The sequence below is a fragment of the Chiloscyllium plagiosum genome, unplaced genomic scaffold, assembly GCF_037043375.1.
Source record: "Chiloscyllium plagiosum isolate Xiang-an unplaced genomic scaffold, Cpla_swu_hap1 HiC_scaffold_2, whole genome shotgun sequence".
In the NCBI taxonomy this organism is placed as follows: Eukaryota; Metazoa; Chordata; class Chondrichthyes; order Orectolobiformes; family Hemiscylliidae; genus Chiloscyllium; species Chiloscyllium plagiosum.
The window spans coordinates 133,856,462-133,880,499 of NW_028270140.1; the positions used below are offsets into that span (position 1 = coordinate 133,856,462).

The 24,038-nt window shown below is 41.2% G+C and overlaps 1 protein-coding gene across 18 annotated transcripts in view; it reads right to left on the reverse strand.

The window, feature by feature from the left end:
- The window catches only part of LOC122557375 (teneurin-3), a 2,678,940-nt gene that overhangs the window by 2,203,888 nt on the left and 451,014 nt on the right, over positions 1-24,038 (reverse strand). The window contains exon 1 of one of the 18 annotated variants that reach the window (XM_043705082.2): positions 21,621-21,956. The exons of the other annotated variants lie outside the window; for them this stretch is intronic. The gene's annotated coding sequence lies outside the window, so the exon portion shown is untranslated. Of the gene's footprint in view, positions 1-21,620; positions 21,957-24,038 lie in introns of those variants that run through there. 18 annotated transcript variants of the gene reach the window in all.

The following is a 24,038-nucleotide window of genomic DNA, read 5'->3' on the forward strand; positions in this document are numbered from 1 at the left end:
CCTACTAGAGAAGGTGCAAAACTTGACCTACTCTTGGGAAATAACACAGGGAAGGTGACTGAGGTGTCAGTGGGGGAGCACTTTGGGGCCAGCGACCATAATTCTATTCGATTTAAAATAATGATAGACCAGATCTAAAAGTTTAAGTTCTAAATTGGAGAAAGGCCAATTTTAACAGTATTCAGCAAGACGTTTCAAAAGTTGATTGGGGGCAGATCTTCGCAGGTAAATGGATGGCTGGAAAATGGGAAGCCTTCAGAGATGAGATAACGAGAATCCAGAGAAAGTATATTCCTGTCAGGGTGAAAGAAAAGGCTGGTAGGTATAGGGAATGCTGGATGTCTAAAGAAATTGAGGATTTGGTTAAGGAAAAGAAGGAAGCAGATATAAGGTATAGACAGGACAGATCGAGTGAATCCTTAAAAGAATAGAAAGGCAGTAGAAGTATACTTAAGAGGGAAATCAGGAGGACAAAAAGGGGATATGAGATAGCTTTGGCAAATAGAATTAAGGAGAATCCAAAGGGTTTTTACAAATACATTAAGGACAAAAGGGTAACTAGGGAGTGAATAGGGCCCCTCAAAGAACAGCAAGGCTGCCTTTGTGTGGAGCTGCAGACAATGCGGGAGATACTAAACGAGTATTTTGCATCAGTATTTACTGTGGAAAAGGATATGGAAGATATAGAAAGTAGGGAAATAGATGGTGACACCTTGCAAAACATCCATATTGCAGAGGAGGAAGTGCTGGATGTCTTGAAATGCATAAAAGTGGATAAATCCCCAGGACCTGATCAGGTGTACCCTAGAACTCTGTGGGAAGCTCGAGAAGTGATTGCTGAGCCTCTTGCTATCATCGATAGTCACAGGTGAGGTGCCGGACGACTGGAGGTTGGCTAATATGGTGCTACAGTTAAAGAAGGATGATAAGGACAAGCCAGGGAACTATAGACCAATGACCCTGATGTCAGTGGTGGGCAAGTTTTTGGAGGGAATCCTGAAGGACAGGATGTACATGTATTTGGAACGGTCAGGACTGATTAGGGATAGTTAACATGGCTTTGTATGTGGGAAATCATGCCTCACAAACTTGATTGAGTTTTTTGTGGATGTAACAAAGAGGATTGATGAGGGCAGAGCGTAGATGTGATCTATATGGACTTCAGTAAGGCATTCGACAAGTTTCCCGATGGGAGATTGATTAGCAAGGTTAGAACTCATGGAAGATAGGGGGATCTAGCCATTTGGATACAGAACTGGCTCAAAGGTAGAGGACAGAGGGTGGTGGTGGAGGGTTGTTTTTCAGACTGGAGGCCTATGACCTTTGGGGTGCCACAAGGATCGATGATGGGTCCTCTACTTTTTGTAATTTACATAAATGATTTGGATGCGAGCATAAGAGGTCCAGTCAGTAAGTTTGCAGAGGACACCAAAAGAAGGTTACCTCAGATTACAACAGAATATTGACTAGATGGGCCAATGGGCTGAGACGTGGCAGATGGAGTTTAATTCAAATGAATGCGAGGTGCTGCATTTTGGGAAAGCAAATCTTAGCAGGACTTATACACTTAATGCTGAGTTCCTAGCTGAACAAAGAGACTTTGGAGTGCAGGTTCATAGCCCCTTGAAAGTGGAGTCACAGGTCGATAGGATAGTGAAGAAGGCGTTTGGTATGCCTTCTTTTATTGGTCGGAGTACTGAGTTCAGGAGTTGGGAGGTCATGTTGCGGCTGTACTGGACATTGGTTAGGCCACTGTTGGAATATGGCATGTTCTGGTCTCTTTCCTATCGGAAAGATGTTGTGAAACTTGAAAGGGTTCAGAAAAGATTTACAAGGATGTTGCCAGGGTTAGAGAATTTGAGCTATAGGGAGGCTGAACTTCAGGCTGGGGTTGTTTTCCCTGGAGCGTTGGAGGCTAAGGGGTGACCTTATAGAGGTTAACAAAATTATGAGGGGCATGGATAGGATAAATAGACAAAGTATTTTCCCTGGGGTCAGGGAATCCAGAACTAGTGGGCATAGGTTTAGGGCAAGAGAGGAAACATATAGAAGAGACCTACAGGGCAACGTTTTCACCCAGAGGGTGGTACGTGTATAGAATGCGCTGCCAGAGGAAGTGGTGGAGGCTGGTACAATTGCAACATTTAAAAGACATTTGGATGGGTATATGAATAGGAAGGGTTTGGAGGGATATGGGCTGGGAGCTTGTAGGTGGGACTAGATTGGGTTGGGATATCTGGTCGGCATGGATGGGTTGGACCAAAGGGTCTGCTTCCATGCTGTACATCTCTATGATTCCATGACTCTATAACAGTTGCACTCTCTTCAGCAAGTGACAATATCTAATGAGATATTCATTTTATTGAAGAAATCAAGCCATTCACTCAGTCCACAACAGCACAATGATCAGTAAGTCAGCATAGATACAAACAAATTCATCTGGATAAATCATAAGGTTGAAATGCAAAAGAAAGTCCATCCTTACTGTCCAGAGGATTGGCCAAATCAATGCCTTATTGTCTTTTTCATGAAAACTCTGAACACAGAAAATACCCACCATTCTCACCATTCCCTCAACCTATGACATGACATCAGTGATTCGAACTTCACTCAAAGAAGATATGTTAGAGAAGTTCCTTCAAGATTTCTTGGACATTCCAGCCATCAAAAGGATACTGGAGAAATAGCTCCTCATTGTGTACCAACTAGAACAAAGCAAACCATTTAGAGTCATAGAGATGGACAGCATGGAAACAGACCCTTCGGACAAACCATTCCATTCCGACCAATTCTAAACCGGGTAATGGGAATGAATGGTAATGGCAAGAATTTGGTAATAAGTTGTCTTCATCAAAAAGTCACAAAACAGTTTTCAAGATGGATTGAAATTAAACATTTGGATACAACAATGACAGAAATTACCCTCAGAGCATTGAAAGTGATTTCTGCAACTCCTAGAAGTCCAAACAAGTTTGCTTCTGACACACATGCATTCTACAAGTGAATACTTCAAATATTATTTCAGAAAGTAATAAATTTGATCATATTTCCAGTTTGCCAAGTTCAAGGGTGAAGATGAATGAAAGGTTGAAACTTTGAAAACAAAAGAAAAAGTTTCAAACAGCGCTGCTGAATTACAGATCCGCTCCACCATAATGTCGGCTGACACCTGCTGAATTATTAATGTAAAAAAACCCTTAAATCTCAATTTATTATTCTATATCAGCAATTATTTCCAAGATTATCGTCTAAAGATTATGAAAGAGTTCAGGAAAAAGTGGAGTATTACAGGAAGCAACACGGCAAAAGTTTTAATGAGACATATAACATTAAAGAATTTGACAGTTGGGAAGGTCAAAGTTAGGGATACATGACCAAAAACAGAGAAGTTGTGATCATTCAGAGTCATGAAAATCTTACATGCTATGCAGAGGATAAGGTTTAAAAAGATGAAATGGAAGGAATCTTCAGTATGTAAAAGACATCTGCTTGAGACAGAGTGAGATGAAACAAATGTTGAACTTGAAATCCAACAGGAACAGGAAACATCTGACCCACAGTAAGATCATTCAAGTCAAGAACTGAATAGTACGGGAAAGTCTACCATTCCTCTCAGTCAAAAAGATAAACGCATTTGGAAAGAGTTTTTAAATTCAAAAAGCCAACATGTGAGATGGGCCAGGACGTAAATTTAAATATAAAAGGATGACTGTACAGAAACAACATTAATTGAGACAAAGAATTAGGTGGAGACTTTATATATGGGTCCGAAGAATGCAATTAGCACCAGTTGCTGTGATGATGTCATCCGTATGGTCAGAGTATGTCTGAGACAGTTGACAGAGGGAGAGAGAGAGAGAGAGAGAGAGAGAGGCAAATGTGTAATCTGTGTAACATTTGCAGAAATAGAACAAACTTTGTGTTGTTTACTTGACTCTTAGATTCTCAGCAGAGGAAGCCATGATACTAGGCTCTGCCCGTCTGGTTTGAGGTGCCACCTGGGTCAGTGAGGTCTCAATCATGTAGAAAAGAGGTCAATAACATTCTCTGCTTGTCAAGGTAACTGTTACCATCTTCTCTCCGCTACCTCACACTCATTCTATCTCTGCTGCTGCACCCACCTCCCACCAAGGCTCATACTCTACCACTCTCACTATTACATGCAATATCCCCTCTCACTCACTCTCACCCACTTTATAGGCCCATTCTATTTACCCTGCATGGCTTCTGCACAGCCTCCTCGCTTACGTGGAACTCTTCACCACTTTTCGTCCATCAACACCAGTATTAACAGTGGTGGCAATCATTTTAACCTCACTTAATTACTCCTTTTCTCTCCTTCCAAAGAGGCTGGAAAAGCCAGGATGTGTGATGGGGAGACTTACATTCAACTCCATACCCCTTCTGAAAACATGACCTTGACCTTCGCCCGTCAGGACTAGCTCTGATCCATGGATATGCAGAAACATCCATCTCTCAGCAACCAAATAGGCACTATTTTTCATTCCTGCCCTACTCCCCTTTAACCCCACTGTAAACACATTCTTAACAAGTCACAACCTCTGCCGGTTATTCACAGTGCTTTCTCTATTTTGCCTCCCACAGGGGTGAATGGCATTAACATTGTCTCTCGGCAAGAGAGACTGGTATCATAAGACCTCGTCCACCTTTGAAGAAGAGAGCACAAATGCCTTTTGAGGATAAACCAACAAGGCTGCATCCCACACCCTCACCCACTCAGATGTCAAAGCCTCAATTTGTACGTTAGATAGAGTCGGGAGCACTTCCTGCCCCAGGTAACTTGCACTCAGAGTTCAGGTACCTGTTCAGCCCAAGGCAGGGCAGGACCGCGATGTCAGCAACCCGTGACTTCACTGCCACTGCCATGCCAGGTCTGCAGACATGTTGGCCAGGGATACCAGGCAACCTGACATAAAGGCTAGAGGACAGCAATGCTATTTGGACCTGGCTGCCTCAGGCAGGTGACTGCCAGGCTGCCTATAGCAAAAGGTTGGCAGCTGCCAATGGACAGCCTTGTCTGCCTGATAGTCACATAGACCTTCAATCCATCGCAAAAGTCAGGAATTCTCAACACCAAGAGTCTGGTGGCAGGCAGAATCAAGCAATCTTGACCTCACTCCTGGAGCTTCTTCCTTTGGAGGAGATAGGGCAGTGCCACTGGATACCCAGCAAGAGGAGGATCCAGATTCACTCCATCCAGATGTCTACCCTCAGGGCACTCCAGAGGTGGTCAGGCCTGCCATCTCTATCCTACATGTTATTGTCACTCCTGTGATATGTTAAACCTCTGGACAGGGTACACTCAGCATGTCTGGCTTCTCTGGAAACAAAAACCCTTTGGTCACTCGACCAAAACTCTAAGGCCAACAGGCAGCACCATAGGAAAGGGTACGTATACTCTCCCTGCACAACCTGGGACTGCACACAAACTATTGGGGAGGGGGTACGTCTTTGGAACACACAGTATACATATGATCACATTTGTAAACGTGTGTTTGTTATTCTTGTCATCCTTAGCACCAGAAAAGCTGAAGTGGGCAGTTCATGTACTACATTGCAGCAAACAGGGACTTGGCAGGTGATTGAAATTAGGATAATCTTTCCAGGCCTCAAAACATTGCTTGTGCAACACAGCCATTAGTGTGGTTGACTCGTAATGTTGCATGAGGTGGTCAATTATGCTTGGAGCCAGGACTTTGGAGTGCACACAGTAAGTTCATACAGCGGTTACACAGCATGTGGAGCTGGCAAGTGCATTCCAGCTTTATTTTTCAGGTGTTAGTGTTGTGGTACTGCTCTTTGAGGGGCTTCACGTCATTTGAAACTGAAGCCACTCCCTCACATAATCAAACACTTACCCCGCCCATGTCAGGTGTGGTGGCAGCTCCATTGCTATACTCCATGGAACACAAGATAGAAACTGCTGTTGCTTATACTAGTGAATCAATATTTAGTATGCTTCATCTTCCCTGCCCATTAAATTAACAAAGGCATGAACCTGCTTATTTAAAATGGTTTTAACACTGGAGTTGAAAAGACAGATGGAGGACTGCCAGATGACTCAAATTTCCACTAGCCAAAATTGGCAAATATTTTCCAGCTGATTGTTTTCATAGTCTCAGCCAGTCAGAAAATATCCAAGAAATGAAGTGGGGTAGTGTGAATGATATGATTTATAATGTTAGAATAATTATGTTGTGTTCTTGGCATACATTCATGTGATATTCTATTGTCCAATAGTTTAATAAATTTGTAACTGATCATTTATTTTAAATATGCATGACACCTGCAGAGCCTTCAATTTCATATAACAGTACTAACATTTTGAAATAAATCTTTTACAGAGATTTCTGTTCTTGCATATTTGACATGGAGTTATTCATCTCTTTTTATGTTTTCAAATATTTGGGAATAGCCCTTGCTAAGGGAAGTCAAACAAATTCTAGACTGATGAAAATAAGAAAAACCAAGATAACAAAAGATTACTTGGGCTGTCAAAATTTGACATATATGCAACCTCACAATCTCATTAAAATACAAGGACAAGAAAAGGCCACTTAACGGTCTGAATGCCCTCATCATGATCCTGTATTTGGAATTTCTTCATGCCTACCAATCAGAATCACTCTGTTCTATAAAAAGGTGCTGGGGAATTGTTGCAGATTTGTTGGAGATGAGGAAAGGCTGGGTATTGATGAAATTGCCTTGGGCTTTGCGCTCTCATGTAATTGCCATTGAGTGTAAGACTTAATTAGACACTAGAATTTCTGACATCTTGCACAATTCTGAATGTCACAAAATTCCAGAATTAGATCCAAGTTTGAAAGTTGTGAACAATAACAAATCTAATGATGGCAACAGTTAATAAACCAGTTGGCACTTACTCTTCTGAATAATTTGTTGGCTGAATCTGCTCTCCCTGACAGTGTGCCCAACACTGGTAAAAGTCATTCCGCTATGTTTGGGAAACATATTCAGTAATCTTTCTACATAGAAGCATACAGCAGGGGAGAAGGTCATTTGGCCCAATATGTTAGTTGTGGCTCTTTGAAAGAGCAATCCAATTAGTGCCATTGCATCACTCCTTTGCCAGAGCCAACCTTACTGCTTCAGGTATATATCCAATTGCCTTTGAAAGTTTCAGATATTTTTAATCATTTTTTTACACAGTACGCTGCATACCAGAAAAACTCCGGCAATGGAAATTCTCAATCTCCACTGACTGATTCATCTATCTAATACCTTCTAGGTGTCAGCTATGACTTCAGCAGATACTGTTTTTGAGTCATACAGCACAGAAACAGATCCTCCAGTCCAACTCAGACATGTCAGACCAGGTATCCCAAACTGAACCAGTTCCATTTGCCTCCATTTAGTCCATATCCTTCTAAACCTTTCCTATTCATGGATCTGTCCAAATGTCTTTGAAATGTCATAATTGTACCCACCTCTACCATTTCCTCTGGCAGCTCATTCCATACAAGCACCAGCCTCTGCATAAAAAAGCTGTCCTTCACTTCCCTTTTAAATTTTCCCCTCTCACGTTAAACCTATGCCCTCTAGTTTTGGACTCCCATGCCATTGGAAAAAGACCTTGGCTATTCACCTCATCTATGCCCCTCATGATATTGTAAATCTCTACAAGGTTGCCCCTAAACCTCCTACACTACAGGAAATAAAGTCCCAGCCTATCCAGGCTCTCCTTATAACTCAAACCCAGTTAGAAAATGATGGATTGAAGTCCCACTCCAGGACCTGAACACCATCATCAAATCTGACACTTCAGTGCATGACCGAGGATGTGGCAAATTATAATATCAGCTTCTTTGGAACCAACCCAGATCAATCATACTTTTCAGAAGTTAACGTTTAACTTCACATTAAGGAATTAAAATCCTCAAGATAGTAAATAGGTCTGAAGTATGGTCTAACTTTCCCCCGAAAAGGAAGCAGTAAACCAAGGTTGCTACCATACTCAAGAAAATATTTCAGCAAACTCAAGCCAGATCATAATATCCCAGATGCCACAAGAGTCCGGACATCTCAAAGAATTTACAAAGTTGCGATTTAACGTTCATGATACAGAACAGTATGAGACCTCATAAATTCTAGATTATGTGGAAGTTTTCTGAAGAACAGGAATCCTAGAATTTGAGGAGATACTCTACCAGCAGCAGCCAAGGCCACCTCTATGTTGCTACTAAGTGTTGCAGCTGTGACTTCTGGTTGGGAATCCTGGGTCATCAGTTGGCAGGAAGGCCTACCCACAAGCATCCTATTAAGTGCCTGATGGATACAAGATCCAATGTGCCTTCCTCATAAGTGTGGACAACAATATGTCAGCACATTTCATGCAATGCTGATACCTGACAAAATTAGAAGTTTCAATCCACTATTTTTTTGGATGAGCCATTAATCAAAAGTTCGATTTGTCCTCTCAAGTTGGGACAAAAGATCTCTCTATTTCAAAGAACAAAGGGGAAATTTCTCTATTGCCCTGGTCATACTTTCTCCATTGACCATAATCACAACAGGTTAGCTGATCATTTTCACAATGTTGTTTATGGGACCTTGCCATGCATAAATCGACAATCACGTTGTGAAAGCTATGAAAAACATTAAAAAACAAGTTGTTCCTTTTGTTACTAAAGTCCCTCACTTGGAACCAATGTTATCATTGACAGTTTATATCTACAAAATCCACACCAATTATACCACAAAGGATTAAAAAAAGAACTTCCCATTACACACTTACAGCACAATCAATTAGACTGGATATGTTGTTGTAATACCAATTTCCCTGGGAGTGCACCGTTCCTTGGGAATTTTGTTCCAACAACTTAGCCTTCCTGCAACTCCATATGTTCATCAGAGCCTCTGTTCTTGGTTGTGTTCAAGACCAATGGGCAAGAGAGAGTACTCATGCCACTCGTTTCCTTCTAACCCTGGTTAAAACTGCATAGAAAGCATTCAGAAACCCAATTCCAAGACCTGGATAGTCACTGGAGCAGTGTAGACTGGAGATGATCGTTGGGATCATGGGGATTTACGTATACAGCAAACTCCAAGAAATTTGCTCAAGAAATCAAAATTTTCAATTGGCAGTTTCCCCGTTGCTTGATTGCTCCATTAAAAAAAAAGCCATGTAAAGTCAGAGGTTTTGCAAGGTTCCAACTCACTTGAAACTTTGTTGCTACTTGTTGGAAGAATATGAAGCTGGGTAATAACTGCATTGAAACCCCAATTCACCACTGAACCCAAGACCCAACTACACCACTAAAACCCCTAACACCTGTGGGCCGAACAATTCTGTGACCCAACATCTACTCTGACCTGAGACCACTCTCTCCTATGTCTCAGCCCAACACTCCTAATGTGACACACTCCAATCCCCAATCCAACACAACACTGCCTATCAGAAAACACAACTTGACCGAGACCATATCATCCTCAACCTCATCCATCTCAAAAATGCCCTCTCACTGACCCCTTGTCCCTGAACTGAAACACCACCTTCCCCAGGCCAACATGGTGCCATCAGTCGTAATAGCTCTTTTGACCTTACAACACTCCTGATTTGTCCCAACACCGCACCACTGCCCCCACCCTGACCTGATCCAAAAATACTTTCCACCAACCTCATCTAATAACACCCAAAGCCAACTCAAGGTATACATTCGAGCCTGTCACAACATCCCATGATCCAATCTTAACCCCTTCTGAAGAAGCCTATACTACAACCCCATGCCAAAATTAACACCTATCCCAGCCGACTCAACACCATACTCCTCTGCCAGATTCTTCCCCAACACCGATCATCCCAATCTACACCTAAGCACTCATTAATTTCCCTGGCACTGTCCACACTTTAACCATTTTTCAACATAACTCCCTATTCCACTTGGCACCAAATGGCTCATTCCTGATGAAGGGTTGTTGCCCGAAATGTCAAATCTCCTGCTCCTCAGATGCTGCCTGGCCTGCTGTGCTTTTCCAGCACCACACTCTCGACCAGATGCCCCTCACTCACCTGGCACTCTATTGGCTCATACACCAGTCTCCAATGTCACTGACACACCCAACCCTCCAAATCCTTCCCCTCCCACAGTACCCCCTAGCTTACATTATTACTCTTTCACAATAGTTGTCTCAATGTCTGGTTAATATTTGAATGACAGAATATGGCATTCAGTATTGTAGAAGGGGCTGTGGGTTCTCCAATGATTTTCTGTGATCCTGGATTTGAGGATTCCTGGACAGATTCATAACAGAAGGTCTCTGACCAGGAATCTCCAGCACAAAAGTAATCTAAACTTTTATATCTGATCAGGATTGGAAGTGGGGTTTCTGATCTCAGCTTCCAATCCAGATTCATTTCTTCCACTTCACGTTGGAATTCCATCACAATTGAATTTGAAAAAAAAATTCTGGAAAGAAAGCTTACAAAAGAAAACATGGAGATTCAGTCCATTTATTCAAATGGGGTCAACTCTCCTGCTTAACTTAAAACCAGTAACACAAAAAAGATTTATCCCGTGCAGTAATCTGTAAAAATTTGAATTGCCAAGAACTATTTTAAAAAATAAGGTTATTAATTTTTGCTTTAAGTATAACAGAGAATAATTAACTAACAACTATGCATAAGTCCTTACTCTAACCTATCTTTTACCTTCCCTTCTATAATACTAGCCTGATAAAACTCCCAATTAAGATTTATAAAACAACACTTCTTATTTCAAAACCCGGCAGCTTTCATTATTCTATTTGGATCTTCCTGGGTCTTCTTTTCTTCTTCTTAGGAATTCTGCTTCACAGGTTACTGATCGAAAAGGTACTTTTAAGAGAGCTGTTTTTCAGGCAGTCTTCTACCCACTGGGGTTTGGCAGTTCTCCTCCCAACTGTTCCATTTTCCCCGGTCTTATACCCCAAAGCATCAGATTGTCTCATTGGCTTTTAAGATTGTCACTATACTAAATTCAAATTGGTTTGGAGTTTGGTATTTTTTGGGGTATAATTTAAACTGATTGGCTGAATTTGAATTTGTTTTTGTCTCCAGGCAACCAAGCTAATCGAGCTGTTCGACCAAGTGTTACATTGTTACCTTATTGAGAACACTTGGTGCTGTGTCCGGTAATTCTGCTGCTTTTAACTCTCAAAGTATACCCACATCTTCATAACAAATGTAATTGGCTACTAGTGAACACTCAACTCTCACTCTACATCCTCTTCAAATACCTAAATAAGATTCACCACTTATTCAGTTCAGTTTACAAGAAGGCTACATACAAGCATGTGAACTAGAAGCAATATTACATTATGTGAGACCTCAAGCCTCCTTTATCATCAGTAGATCACAGCTGATTTGTTTGAGTTTTGAATTCCATTTTCCCATTTACCCCAATAACCTTTGATTCTCCTGTTTGACAAGAGACAATCTACCTCAGCCTTAAAAATAATCAATGCCCATTGTCTTCTGAGGCAGAGAGTTCTAAAGACACACAACCCTTTCAGAGAAAAAAAAGGTTTCTAATAATCTCTGTTCTGAAAGGGTGATCTGTAACTGTAAAATAATACATCGGTACTGGATTCACCCTATCCATGTCGACCTTGTCAAGACCATTCTGCATCTTGTACACCCAGTCTTGGAATGTGAGTGCTGCTGGCAAAGTCCACAATTCAATCTCAAATTGACCTCTGACCTGCTCTTGGAGATATTGCATTTATATAGCAAAATATGGACCAGGGTAGAGAACGAGACAGAGATAACTGGAAGGTAGGGCTGCAGGAGCATGGACAGAATGCAAAGTCTCAAATTGCGGACAATATGGATTACCATTTAATTTCCAAGGCCAGGCTGTTCAGTGTAAGCTGTTGCCAGCTGTGATAGGTTTGTTCTTTTTCCGCAAAGGAGTTAGAGTAGATAGGCAGAATAATATTTGACCAACAAGCATGCTGAGAGTAGTGTAGGAAGCCTCTATTGTACATTCAACATTTGCCTATAAAACCACCACATAATGCTGGATTTAGACAGCTCTTTTCCTGTTTTGCTTATATGCCTAAATTACAAGTGAAAATTTAGAACACAGCCAAAATGTGCAACCAGCTTGCAAAAGCATTAATTGAGACAGTATCTTTATCCACAGATGAACTCTCCCAAGCTTCTTTGTTGCCCTGTTGAAACTACTAATGTGTGCATTTGCATATTGATAAGATTAGATTCCCTGCAAGGTGGAAACAGGCCATTTGGCCCAACAAGTTCACACCGACTCTCCGAAGAGTAACCCACCCAGACCCATTTCCCTCTGACTAATACACCTAACACTATGGGCAATTTAGTATGGCCAATTCACCTCACCTGCACATCTTTGGACTGTGGGAGGAAACCGGAGCACCCAGAGGAAACTCATGCAAACTGATTCAGAGCTCTGACAGCTGTTTTACAGGATGCAGGCATGGCTTTGGGCAGGCTGCCTGATCTAGTTCTGACTGAGGCATGTAAGTGGCCTTTTAAGGACTGCTTTGTGTCCACTCACAATAGTTAGGCTAGTTGGAGGCCGTGGACATGGGATGAAGTCTGGCAGGCTTCTTTACTTAGCCTTCAGATGGTGAGAAGGCATTTATCCACATTTGCAAACCTACCAAAGTCTAGTCTCCTCAGGTTTTTCTCCCCACCCTGCCTTATTCCTGACAAAGCTCTACACTCTGCAATCCATTCTCCATCACCCTGTTGCATCCAGACCCCGGACAATTCATTATGGTCCTAGGTGGGATATACCAAAGTATTAAGCTCCTCAGTGGAGGAGAGACTGCGACCCCTTCATAATCCACTCATCCCCTCAGTTGGCTGCAGCAAGACTAATTCAACAAGGATACCTTCCCTTGTGGATACCTTTCACCAGATCCAAAGCAACTTATGTTGTAAATGGAGCCAATTTAACCAGGGTTCCTTAAATTTGCAAAGAAGAGAGAATATATTAATTGTTACACATGAAGTAATGTTAACTCAATGTGCCATGGAGCAGCACGGTGGCTCAGTGGTGAGCACTGCTGCCTCACAGCACCAGGGACCCAGTTCGATTCCAGCCTCGGGCTGTCTGTGTGGAGTTTGCTTTTGGATCATAAAGTAGAGCTCTTTGCCAGAAATACAACAAACAATTTTGTTCTTAACAATTTTAACTGTAAACACACTGCTCGAGTCACAACAACTACAACTTTTCTTTGAAAAATCAACAGGGATTTTCAAACATATGTCATGTATATCTTCATTGCAAAGATTCTAGCAGCATGAGGCCAAGTTGACTTGTTGAAACAAGATTGAACTTGTTGAATCTGTGTTCATAACTTGGCAGGAAGCAATCTCAGGCTGAGACACTGCTGACCCTGGTCACAAATCACTATCTTCCTTGTAAATGGGGAGAGTAGTCGTGAGTGGGACTAATTGGGTCATCGTTCAAGGGGCCAGCATCAATACAATGGACTGAATGGCTCCTGTTGTGTAATAAAAACTTCATGATTCTCTGAAAATCCATCTAGTAAGTTATCCCATGTTTCAGCTTTCAGTCAGTGGCTAAAACTGAGTGAAAGGAGGAAAATTCAGAACAAGAAATAACCTCTTTTACCGGGAGGTAGTATAATTCTATTGCTTAAAATCAAGACACCTGAGCAGCTATCTCCATTTGCTAATTGCATGATAGAGCAAAAGAATGTGGAGAAATTAATCATTTTGCCTGAACTTGGAAATTTCAGATAAAACCAAAATGTTCATGTTTGCTTGCTGCATTGCTTAGAATGCAGTGTCAGGTTTCAAAAGATCTAGCTCAGTGGGTTGCCACTTCACAGAAATGGCAGTCTTCAGTCTCCCAGTTTCTGACCTATAGAAGGGATCGAGTGAAAGTACACTTACCAAATGGTAAGTGCCTCTGAGTACGGTTATAACATTTTTACAAATTGGCCCAGAAAATGTTAAGAAAAGATGTCATAGCAACAGAACGTTGCCTGATTGAGAACACATGTCTCAGGCAGCTCTTTACACATCCAAGGTGCCTTCTGAAAGATGAACTATAGGTTTCAAGAGCAGCACAATGACTTTCAAATGCATCAAATCTTAACTACACAAAAGAATACAAGCAATGAAAACTTAAAACAAAGAAAATCAAAACCCACAATAATTGAAACACTCAACAAGTCAGATCATTTGCAAAGGAAGCAAAAAATGCTCAACTTTCAGGCCTCTAATAGAATATGCTGATCAATAGAATTACAATGGAAAAATGCAAGTTGTTAATATTGAAAATTGGTAGATGAAGATAATTGGGAAATGAAAAGTCTCTACTTCATTCAGACACTCTCCTCCGAGATGGAAAATACATTTCTCACCTCATGCACTAACTCTGAACTGAAGATCTGCTTGAAACAAATTTAAATCTCCTTCCTGTAGCTTATTACCACTCTGACAATGGATGTCTTAGCGTAGTCATGATCTATAATTATATCATGATGCAAAAAGGGGAGTAAAGTCCAAAAGTTCTGACTATATCAAACAAAAATAACCATTATGACCCATGTCAGTGTTGATCATTCACTTATAAGAACATAAGAGCTGGGAGTAGGAGTAAGCAATCCAGCTCTTTGAGCCTGCTCTGCTACTTCAGACAGTCAGGGTTGATCTCAATTCCATTTTTTGCCCACTCCCCATAACCATTTAACTAATTACTCATAAAAATCCCATCACCTCCATAAATTTATTGTGTCCCAGCATAGATTGCACTCTGGAAGAGCGAGTTCAACAGTTTCACAATCTTTTAAGAGAAATAACTCCTCCTCATCTGGTTTAAAGCTGCCACGTGTTTTCCGACAACTGTGATCTCTCAATCTAGACTACACCACAAGGGGCAACATGTGCTCCACACTCTTGTGAGTTTCAGCGGCTTTGCAATGGAATGGGGGTAAAATAGGTTAACTGATGCTAAAACAAAATGCTCTGCATGACTTGAGAGTTGGTAGATAGGACTCCTCAATGTTATTGCTACATTCTCATCAACACAGTGACCAGTCAAGAGAATTTTGAGCTGAGAAAAATAATCTATAGCTTGCTGATCAACAAGCAGAGGAAAAGTATTCAGCAGAATGAATTCCAAAGTTACATCTCAGAGTTGTCCCAGCTGGACAGCTAGATACAAGAGGTACCAAATGAATCACTGACCACCACTGCAGGTGTCCAGGCAGATAGACAGATTGCATCCATTTCCTGGCAGTCTGTTCAGGCAAAGAGGTGGAAAAACAAACTACATTGCATGATAGCCTGAACATTTAACCACATTATGTAAAGGAATGTTGGCATACACATCTGAAGCATCTGTTGGAGAAACATGATGCACATCCTTTCTCTCTGCCCAGCTTCCCTTGTTGGAAAGTCCACACAACCAGCCACTTACATCACATTCACCACTATCATGGTAATATTTCCTTGTTGAGACAGGGACACAATCATGCAAACTGGCCAATGGGAACAAACAATCACTGCACAACGTACAATATCTAACCAAACACATTTTGAAAAGCGTGTCCCGTTACTAATTTCTGACAAGGGGGTTTCAGTACATAGACACCAAAGAAATAACAATAATTTCCTTCAGGAAGGTTTAACAAGAGAGTTTACTGAGGTGTTCAATATCATTCAGGGTTCAGGTAGAGTAACCAGAGAAAACAGTCTTGAGATAATCAGCAAAATTGTTGTGGTTCTGTTCGCCGAGCTGGGAATTTGTGATGCAGATGTTTCGTCCCCTGTCTAGGTGACATCCTCATAGACAGGAGAAGAAACGTCTGCAACACAAATTCCCAGTTCGGCAAACAGAACCACAACAACGAGCACCTGAATTACAAATCTTCTCACAAACTTTGAATCAGCAAAATTACCAGAGGAAACATGAGAAGATTTACATGTTGTGATCATCAAGAATACATTGCCTGAAATGGTGTTGGAATTTTATTCAATGATGACTTTCAGAAGGAGAATTAGATATTTACTTGAAAAGGAGAAATATTGAAATTTGACATTGGCAAAGGATGGAATGAAATTAATGATTTAAACTGGGAGAATCAATGTATTTTAATATAGTTTGTTGTGCATTTGGGTTTCTGGTTTTCGTGTTCTTAACCATTGTGTTTTCTGTGCATCTGAAGCTAATAATTAACTATGCTAGGCATTTGCTTAGCATAGTGATTTCTTTTAAAACAGTGTTTGAGACCTTGGTTTAATGTGAATGGATTTTGTGTATCATAGAGCCATAGAGATGTACAGCACAGAAATAGATCCTTCGGTCTAACTCATCCATGTCAGCCAGATATCCTAACCTAATTTAGTCTCCAAATCATAATCTAGTCCCATTTGCCAGTACTTGGCCCACACCCCTCTAAACCCTTTCTATTCATACAGCCACTGGATGCCTTTTTAAATGTTGTAATTGTACCAGCCTCCACCACTTCCTCTGGCATCTCATTTCATGCACGCATCATCCTGTGTGTGAAAAAGATGCCCCTTAAGTCCCTTTTAAATATTTCTCCTCTTACCTTAAACCTATGGTCTCTCATTCAGGACTCCCCCACTCCCTGGATAAGACCTTGTCTATTTATCTTATCCATGCCCATCATGATCTTATAAACCTCTGTAAGGTCACCGTCCCCCACCCCCACCCCTCAGCTTCTGACACTCCAGGGAAAACAGCCAATCTTCCAATAGCTCAAATCCTCCAACCCAAGCAACATCCTTGTAAAGCTTTTCTGAACCCTTTCAAGTTCCACAACATCTTTCCAATAGGAAGGAGACCAGAATTGCATGCAATATTCCAAAAGTGGCCTAACCAATATCCTATCCAGTCGCAACATGACCTCCCAATTCCTATATACAATGCTCTCAACAATAAAGGAAAGCTTACCAAACACCTTCTTCACTATACTATCTACCTGTGATTCTACTTTCAAGGAACAATGAACCTGCACACTAAGGTCTCTTTGTTCAGCAACACTCCACAGAACTTTAAGTGTATAAGTCCTGCCCTGATTTGATTTTCCAAATGCAGTATCTCACATTTATCTAAAGTCCATCTGCGACTCCTCAGCCCATTGGCCCACCTGATCAAGATCCCATTGTACTCCTTCTTTGCTGTCCACTACACTTCCAATTTTGGTGTCATCTGCAAACTTACTAACTAGACCTCCTATGTTCACATCCAAATCACTTATACAAATGACAAAAGCTAGTGGTCCCAGCACCGATCCATGTGGCACACCACTGGTCACAGGCCTCCAGCCTGATAAACAACCCTCCACCACCTCTCTCTGTATTCTACCTTTGAGCTAGTCCTGTATCCAAATGGCTAGTGCTCCCTGTATTCCATGAGATCGAACCTTGATAATCATGAGGATCACATCTACCACTCTGCCCTCATCCAAACTCTTTGTTACTTCTTCAAAAAAACTCAATCAAGTTTGTGAGATGTGATTTCCCACGCACAAAACTATACTGTCGATGTCTAATCAGTCATGGCTTTTTCCAAATACATATAAATCCTGTCCCTCAGGATTCCCTCCAACCAATTACTCACCACTGATGTCAGGCTCACTGGTCTTTAGTTCCCTGGCTTTTCCTTACCACCCTTCTTTTCTGGTGGCACCATGTTAGCTAACCTCCAGTCTTCCGGCACCTACCTGTGACTATCAGTGATACAATTATCTCAGCAAGGGGCCCCGTCATCATGTTCCCAGCTTCCCACAGAGTTCTAGGGGATTTATCCACTTTTATGCATTTCAAGACATCCAGCACCTCCTCCTCTGTAATATCGACATTTTTCAAGATGTCACCATCTATTTCCCCACATTCTACATCTTCCATGTCCTTCTCCACAGTAAACACTGATACAAAATACTCATTTAGTATCTCCCCCATCTCCTGTGGCTCCACACATAGGCTGCCTTGCTGATCTTTGAGGGGCCCTATTTTATCCCTAATTACCCTTTTGTCCTTAATGTATTTATAAAATTCCTTTGGATTCTACTTAAGTCTATTTGTCACAGCTATCTCATGTCCCCTTTTTGCCCTCCTGATTTCCCTCTTCAGTATACTCCTACTGCCTTTATACTCTAAGGATTCACTCGATCTCTCCTGTCTATACCTGACATATGTTTCCTTCTGTTTCTTAACCAAAACTTAATTTCTCTAGTCATCCAGCATTCTCTACATTTTGTTTTTAATTTTCTTTGTTTTTGCAAACCAATCAGGTAAATAATGGAGCCTCGAGATTTGGTCGAGATTTCTGGAACATGTTCTTTTTGTCTCAAGAGAACTGTAGCTTAGCAAGGGAGATTTTTAGGTTTTACTTTTGACTTTTAGTGGGGTAGTCCTGTAAGGTCCTTGGAATAGGATGGCTACATACTCACATTGATCTGAGAAAAGAATGATATATTGTGAACTAGATTGTCTTCGAGTGAGGGGTTAGTGTTAGTCCTAGACCAGAAATGAAGGGATAAACCCTGAAGAAGCTACTTGAAGCTGCATACATTGAACCTCAGGTATATAAGCTTCTTCCTGGAGCTATATCTGCAGCTCCAGAGGTCACAGTTGATTTTAGCTTATTTATGTGTGAGATACAGGGACTCTGGTGTTCTTTGTATTGTATGTGCGGTGTTTTGAGTATTGTACCAGGAGCCTGTTTTGGGTACAATGCAAAAATGTTGTTCCTTTTTAATTTATAAGGGAGTGTTTTGGGATTAATGGAATCATCTTTTTGGTGTGATTGATTATCTTTGAATTTGTATGATAATTAGATGGTTTGATTTATTCTATTTCATTAATTTTATTAATATATCTTTCCTTTTTAAAGCTGAAGCAAAATTTGCAGTATTGTGTGCAGTGTATTAGTAAAAGATGATTTTGTTAAAACTATAACAAAGCAAAATATTATCAATCAAGCCAGGCTCCAGTCTGGGATCTGACTTCCCCAGCAATAATATTGCCTGGGATATATTAATTGCATTGTTCCGTCAAAGAGCTGGCCCAGTCTTGATGGCCTCCTTATGTATTGCAGCATTCTGTAATTTATTAAATGTATATGGACTTTATTCATAAGTTGGAACAGGCCAAAAGAGTAATACAAGTGAACTCTGATGCTGTTCAGTAGTTGCAATAGTTGAAGAAGACTTACAGCTAATAGTACTCACTTGGAGGACGGAAATAGTTTCAGAACAGAAACAATATTCGAAGGTGCCCCAGTTCACTTCAATCACGAGCTGCCACATGGCATAGCTTAGTTTTCTTTTACGTACAGCAGTGAGAGAAATTAAATGGCACTGTAGCTAAGAACAGAACAGAGAAGAAGGGAGAGACAGAGAAAAAGATGGAAAGGTCACATTACATTATTCCAAGGGACGACATGGATGAGGACAGCAAGGAATAGAAATGTCAGATAAGACATGAGGAGGCCTCTGAAATGGGAATTGAGAGGGGAAGACTTTGGTTGCTCTGGGATCGTGGGGATTCATCCCTTAGGATTACACAAGGAGACTATTTGTGTTTATTATGTGCAGTGAGATACCACATAGCCGAATAGAAACACAATTTATGCTTTGTCTTCATTTATGCTACAACATTCTCCTTAATCACCCAAGTAAATAAATTTGTCAAGATCATGAGATACTCAGATGGAGATGGAAACTGTTCAAGTCCATATTTTCTCTTGATTTATCAGTGAGTGTAAAGGAATTGGAAAGTGGGTGATCGCTTACATTTTTATGTGTTACACAAAAAAAAGCAACAAAAACAAAACACATTCAGAAAGGAAATGACATTGGCAAGCTGTTTCAGTTCACTCCTGCTGATCCCATCTCTATGCTCAAGAAATTTCTTGGCCCAAATATCATAGCTTTTTAAAGGTTGTCTGTATTTATTTAACAATTAAGAGTTACCAGTATTCTGGTTTATCAATCTCCCACAATACATCTAAGCAACATCATCTTTTAGGTTGTTTTTTTTAGAAGATGTAAAGCAGTTTGGAGAGATACAGTTGCGAGCTGTTGACAGCCTCCTGCTCATAGTCCTACCACTACTGGTGAAACTGTTTGATTTGTCAATACGTTTTTTTAAAAAATACTTTGTTTAACATTTAGTTCTTCCCTCCTGTCATCTTGTACGGTCACAATAAAATTGAACTCAGAATGCAGTCAATTTTTATCTCTAATCATAAGAAATTTCATTCATCCATTCTGCCTGTGCTTCTTACAATGAGACAAAATGTCACTCCAGCAATGCAACTGAGCCACTTAGCATAACAGAAACAAACTTCACTTGTACATTCCAATTCAGCTTCTGTTAATCACAAGGAACTTCACTCCTTTACAGTTCCAGTTTCGAAAACACTCAGGGGAAAAGAAATCTTGCATGTGTGCAGTGTCCCTTTCACTAGTCTACTTATCATGCGCAAACTTTAGCCTATTGAAGGTATGGACTGGTCAATTTTATACACTTTATACATCCCCACAGTTCAATAACATACATCCTGTCAAATGACAACACTACAAGGAACATACTTCCAGAAGATGACATATCCCAGCCAAACTTTTTCTACCTGCACAGTTAATTGGAAGATGTTCCAATATGACAAGTACAAGAGACTGAAGGCTTCTTTTGATGCATGTCAAGTCACTCACAGGCAATGTTCAGAATATTACACTACGGCACAAACATAACAACTTTCATACCAATACAGAAGTAATGTCAGTTTAATAAGTATCCTTTAAAATACTAAAATAAAATCAGCGGTGGATGCTGAAAATCTGAAACAAAAAACAGAAATTACTGGAAAAATCCAGCAGGTCCAGCAGAGAAAGCTGAGGAAGCCATCACATCTTCAGCACATATACCATCCTTTCCTTTGCTACCAACATTCACTGGACCTGTAACATTAACGTTGCTTTCTCTCCACAGATGCTGCCAGACTTGCTGAGCTTTTCCAGTAATTTCTGTTCTTGTGTCTTTAAAATGTAAAGTAAGTCGTGAAAATGAGCTGTCAACGTTTCTGAAAAGCCAGATTTCAGATGGATAATGAAAAACCTAGTACTATTTTACCTGAGACTTTGAATAGTTGTTAACCTGGATCTGGAATTTTTTTTTTTAAAATTCCATTCAAACCATGTCACAATCTATGACAGTAGACTTATCCCTCAGTAAATCTGCTGTCATTGAGATCAGTTAATTTTTTTTCTTAACGTGCACTTGTATTGAGATAGTATCACTTCAAAGAAACTGCTGTAAAAATCAGTACACTCATAAATTGTTCATTAATGGAGATTAGTTAGAGGAAGATGGTTGAAGATGGTTGGGGGTGGTTGTGATGGAGAGAACCCCTTTTAATTTTAGGAGTACACGATGAAATCTACTTTGTCAGAAAGCTGATTGGAATCCAAGTGCGTTCAAAAACAAGACAGAAAAAAAGAGGTGCGAAATTCAGTCCATTCTGACAGTGGGAAGATGACTGTCATCAGTTTTATGGTGGGACCTCTTGAGGTGGCTGCATGGAGAGATGACACAAAATAAACGTGTGACTTACCCCCAGCGGAACAGCCACCAGCTCTCTGGGGCTCGTTCTGTTGTACGCTCCACACAACCAACGCTGCGAGAACGGGATCAGCCTTCAGGAGGATCTCCGGTCGCTGTGAGCAGCTTAGAGAGGGCAAAGCTGCCAGAGAGAGAGAGAGAGAGACAGAGACAGAGAGACACGACGCCGATAGCCAGGAAGGGGAGAAAAGCCAAAAAAAAAGTGTCTTCGCCTTGTCACCAAATAACACTAAGCAAAGTGGTTGGAGCTGCAACAAGGTGGTAAGAGTTAATGAAGACACCGCCCCCTACCTCACACACACCTTAAAAAAAAACAAAAAGCCACACAGACAGATGTTGGTGTCAACAACTGGGCAGGAAATAAACATCTTCTCCTGCTTTCCCAGCCCCGAGCCTGACTTGGCGCTCCTGTTATGGTGGGATTCAAATCCAGGGACTCACTGGCATCTGTCAAAATAAAAGCCTCCCGAGCTCCATGAAGCAGACATTCTGTATGTTTATATATATATATATATGTGTGTGTGTGTGTAATTCTGCTGCAACTCTCCCTGTAATTGTGTTCTGCAGAAGGGCAGGTAGAAGAGTTCATTATTTAGTCAAGGCGTTTGCTCAGCAAGGGAGATTGGGGAGGGAGGATGGAGGGCAAGAGAAGCTCTATCTTTTTGCTCAGTGGTTATCTCTGAAAGCTTGTTGCAATGCATTTTTCTGCCCAGAAGAGGACGCGGAAGCCTATAGAGAGAACGCTTCTCCTCTGCCAATTTTTCCACCGAGCGTTTTGCCCAGTGCAAAGGAGGTGCTGAAGGCTGGCCCTACTGCCAGTTCGCTTTCGCCCAGATCTCTCACTCCCTCCCACTCACTCACTCCTGTAAGATGCACCGAGAGTTAGCTTTGCCACAGTCATTTCTCAACTCCGTTCAACTTTATTCTTGTCTGTAAACGCGTGGAAAGGGAAAGGGTGCGTGTATTTATAAAGCATTAACAAAAGCACTGCCTCGAGTCCAGTTTGACCCAACTGCGGAAAAGATATTTTCCCAACTCAATGTGGACTTTGTGTTACGGGGTAATTAATCCCCCCTAATTTCGCCGGTGACAACAGAAACACTTTTTCCCCTTTTCTGTCAGTTCTTGCTGTGCACTCAGAAAACCTTTTTTTTGCTGTATGCGTTTAAATCCGCGGCGTTGTGTCAAACCTTTTGCGCGGAGGATAGCCTGCCCATTTTATTTGAATGCAGAATATTGAGAACTGTTGAAAATAGCGGGACAGCGTAGCAAGTTCCCGAAACATAAGAGGCAATGTAAAACACTGCCTGGAATCCTGGAGGAGGCAGGTCAAAAATGAGGCATTTAAGAAGCCATTAACTGCTAGTTTAAATATAAATGCAACTCTTGACACCCTTTCCCAGTCGCCCTGCACATGCTTATTGGGAGAGCAAGCGCAGATGATGGGCCGACTGGCCTCCTTCCGGAATAATTCTGTGACAATCTGTCATTACAGCAATTTCTTTTGTCAATGATTGCCAGTTGATTAGAACAAACTGTTTATATTCTTTGTGTAAATCGCCCTCATGTGTAGAATAAATACCAGATTTTGTACATAAATAGCAGGTGTTCTGATCTTTATCACTTCACAGTGAGGGATCTGTAAGCCGAGACATTCACCGTGGGCAGGCTATTCAAATTGAGGTAGCTTAGGATTCTTTTTCACTGGCCAGCGGGGGTCAATAGGCAACAATCAGGAGTGAATACCCTGACTGAGCATCTCATTCTCTTAGCCAGAGCTTACAGGGAGCGCGAGAGAGAGGTGACATTTTTACAGTCAGCATCTTCCAAAGAAATGCAAACAATTAAAATGCACAGGCAAAGTTCGCAAAATCTTCAGACTTTCAACATGTTGGGCAAATGGCTGTAGGTATAAATCCAGAAATTGTGCTCAAAAACCTCAGCTTTCGCTCCAGTGCTCTGGGGAGGTGCTACCCTGTCAAAGGTGACATTTTTCAGATGTAAAATTAAACTAAGGCGCAAAGTGCCTGCTAAAGGTGAATGAAAAGGTCCCATGATGCTATTTGAAAGAACAGAGAAGTTACCCCCAATTCTGGCTAATATTTAACGCAATCAATATTACAAAACAGATTTTCCTTGGCCTTTATTTTGAGAGTTTGCTCAATGCAAATTGACTGCAGCACTTCCTACATAACGACAGTGGCAATGCTTCAAAAGTGCTTCTTTGGCTGTAGAGTGCTTTGAAGCATCTGATCACTCTAAAACGTGCTTATATAAAGAGAAGTCTTAAGAAGACTTAGTGGAGCTAAATTTGTTGATAACAAGAAGGAGAAAGTGAGGACTGCAGTTGCTGGAGATCAGAGTCGAAAAGTGTCGTGCTGGAAAAGCACAGCAGGTCAGACAGCATCTG